This window comes from Microtus pennsylvanicus, chromosome 3 (genome assembly GCF_037038515.1).
Source record: "Microtus pennsylvanicus isolate mMicPen1 chromosome 3, mMicPen1.hap1, whole genome shotgun sequence".
Classification (NCBI taxonomy): Eukaryota; Metazoa; Chordata; class Mammalia; order Rodentia; family Cricetidae; genus Microtus; species Microtus pennsylvanicus.
This window is the reverse complement of record NC_134581.1, coordinates 145,688,129-145,690,924: the sequence shown is the minus strand read 5'-3', so window position 1 is coordinate 145,690,924 and position 2,796 is coordinate 145,688,129. Positions and strand designations below refer to the sequence as shown.

The 2,796-nt window shown below is 45.2% G+C and overlaps 1 pseudogene; it reads left to right on the top strand.

Moving 5' to 3' along the window:
* Positions 1 to 678: 678 nt before the first annotated feature.
* On the top strand, positions 679 to 1,179 carry LOC142847384 (cofilin-1 pseudogene; annotated as a pseudogene).
* The last annotated feature ends 1,617 nt before the right edge of the window (positions 1,180 to 2,796 follow it).

Below are 2,796 nucleotides of genomic sequence, written 5' to 3'. Positions count from 1 at the left end.
GCTCATCCTCACACAAGTCAAGAAACAATGATTTTTGTTTTTTGGCCAAACTTCCTGATTCCCCAGGCTGTTTACCATGTCAGGAATTGGATAATAACCTTTGCAGGCACTCATGAACACATTCGACCATGAACTTTTCTTGCTTCCCATAGAGAGCTACAACAGCGGATCAACCACCACACAGGGTCAATTATTCATTTGTTCTGTTGACAATAGCTCCTGAGAGATATCATAAGATGAGAATGTAACCATCAAATCGCCCTCCTAGTGACAGGAATGATTCACTCAACCAAGTGGGTGATCTTCAAACATGAAAGCATGAACTCAGAACCAGCTGCCACATAAAAGCCTTGCATGCCAGTGTGAGGATATCATCCTACCTCTATAGAGATGGAAGGGAGAAGTTCCCTTTTCATCCTTGTACAGATGGTCTAGAGTTCTTGACAATTTACCAGTTCAAGGAGAATGTCTCAGGAAGCGAAGTCAGTGTGACACTTGAGAACCCCTCCTACTCACACAGGAGTGAACACTGGCAGTGCTCCAGAAGACGCATATGAGCCCAGACACACACTACAGCTGGGAGTCATGAAGAAAAGGGAAGAGAGTCGGATCCCAGTAGCAGCTGCAATGGCTCAGTTCTTCTCTAGCTCTCCCTGTCTCCCTTTAACTTCTGGAAACATGGCTTCTGGAGTGGTTGTTTCTGATGGTGTCATCAAGGTGTTCAATGACATGAAAGTGCACTAGTCTTCAATGCCAGAAGAAGTGAAGAAACACAAGAAGGCAGTGCTCTTCTGCCTGAGTGAGGACAAGAAGAACATCATCCTGGAGGAGGGCAAGGAGATCCTGGTAGGAGATGTGGGGCAGACTCTGGACGATCCCTACACCACCTTTGTCAAGATGCTGCCAGACAAGAACTGCTCCTACGCTCTCTACCATGCCACCTAGGAGACCAAGGAGAGCAAGAAAGAAGACCTGGTGTTCCTCTTCTGGGCCGCTGAGAGTGCATCTCTTAAGAGCAAAACGATCTACGCCAGCTCCAAGGATGCCATCAAGAAGAAGCTGACAGGAATCAAGCATGAATTACAAGCAAACTGTTATGAGGAGGTCAAGGACCGCTGCACCCTGGCAGAGAAACTAGGTGGCAGTGCCGTCATCTCCCTGGAGTGCAAGCCTTTGTGAGCTGCCTCCAGCCCCTGCCTGGAACATCTAGCAGCCCCAGACCTGCTCATGGATGTTGCAGGCTGCCCCTTTCCTGCCAGACATGAGGGGCTGGGGGGATCCCAGCAGGGTGAGGGTAATCCCTTCACCCCAGTTGCCAAATGACCCCCCTACCCCCTGGGCTGTCCTTCTCCCTCCACCCTGACGGTTCTGGCCTTCCCAAGCTGCTTTTGATCTTCTGATTCCTCTTGGGTTGAAGCAGACCAAGTCACTCAGGCACCCAGTTTTGGTGGAGCCTGACCTATTTTTTTAATGACACCCCTATTCCTCATCCCCCCCCATCCCATGCTGCCAACTTATAACCGCAATAGTGACTCTGTGCTTGTCTGTTTAGTTTTGTGTGTAAATGAAATGTGGAAATGATCCTCCCTTGCCAGCTGGTTGCCCTCCCCTTCCTCTTGTTCTCAGCCACTCATGAAAACAGGACCAGTAAGGGACCTTCAATTTTAAAAAAAATAAAAAAACAATAAAAAGGCTAATTAACAAAAAAAAAAGAAAAGGGAAGAGAAAAAACATGGGTGAAGGTTTCATCTTTCATAAATGATTGTTCTTATGTGCAGGATATATTTCTCAACCTGCGATAACTGTGATTTTGTTCACATCATTCTAGCTAAAAGCTCCTGTGTTTAAAACTTCCTTTTTGTCTCTTCAGATGAGTCTGCCGAAAATCACATGTCCCTTGAATCTGTGAAGAGCAGCAGGGTAACCTGTTGTAAGCTGCCTCTTTGGGACCACAACAGAATGTTGGCTCATAGCTTTGTGTGGAACCCTTTCCCACACTGTTTCAGTACTAAGGATGCTATGGCTACTTTTCGCTGGATGTTGCCACTATGTTCCACTCTCCAGAGTTTAAACAAAGTTTTCCAAGCCTGACACAGAAATTTCTCTGTTTGTTATTTTATTATTATGTATTTTATTAAATGTTCACTTGATTTTTATCCTGATCCATCTCTGAACACTGATATAAACCTATGATATCCAGTCCCAAGTAAATTGAAATATTGCAGCATAACTTCTGAGTCAGGATTTTCTAATCCTGTTTGATTTCACCGTGGCAAGTATTTTTCAGAACTATTTCACACAAAAGCTTTGGCATTGACTCTTGTAGCAGCCCATGATTCAGGGCACCTATGTCTTATTGGTAGCTGTGTCTGAAGCACACAGACATGTCATGTCTGCAGCTTGGCCACAGGGACACCTGATGCTTCTTGACTGCATTGGCATGAGTAGTCTAGGAAGTAGCTAGTAAGGTCCTCTGTGCTCAGGGTCATATGGTCCTAGGGCTCTCATTGGTGGGAAGAAAACAGACAGTGTCTGGGATGGCCAAATGAAAAGGAGACCTTAAGAGATATAAAGCTATAACCGTATTTGAAAAAATTTATAGGTCAAGAAAAAAGAAGCCTAAGAAGGTGCCTTCAGTTCAGATATCCCTGCTTTATCTGTCCAGCCATCAGCACAGATCTGCCTGGGGAAATTCAGAGACACAAAAAGACATCAGAGAAACTAGGGAAAACATGAAAACCAAATCAAAGGAAGCACACTTAGGAGGCAGAGACAGGAGTATCTTTGTGAGATCAA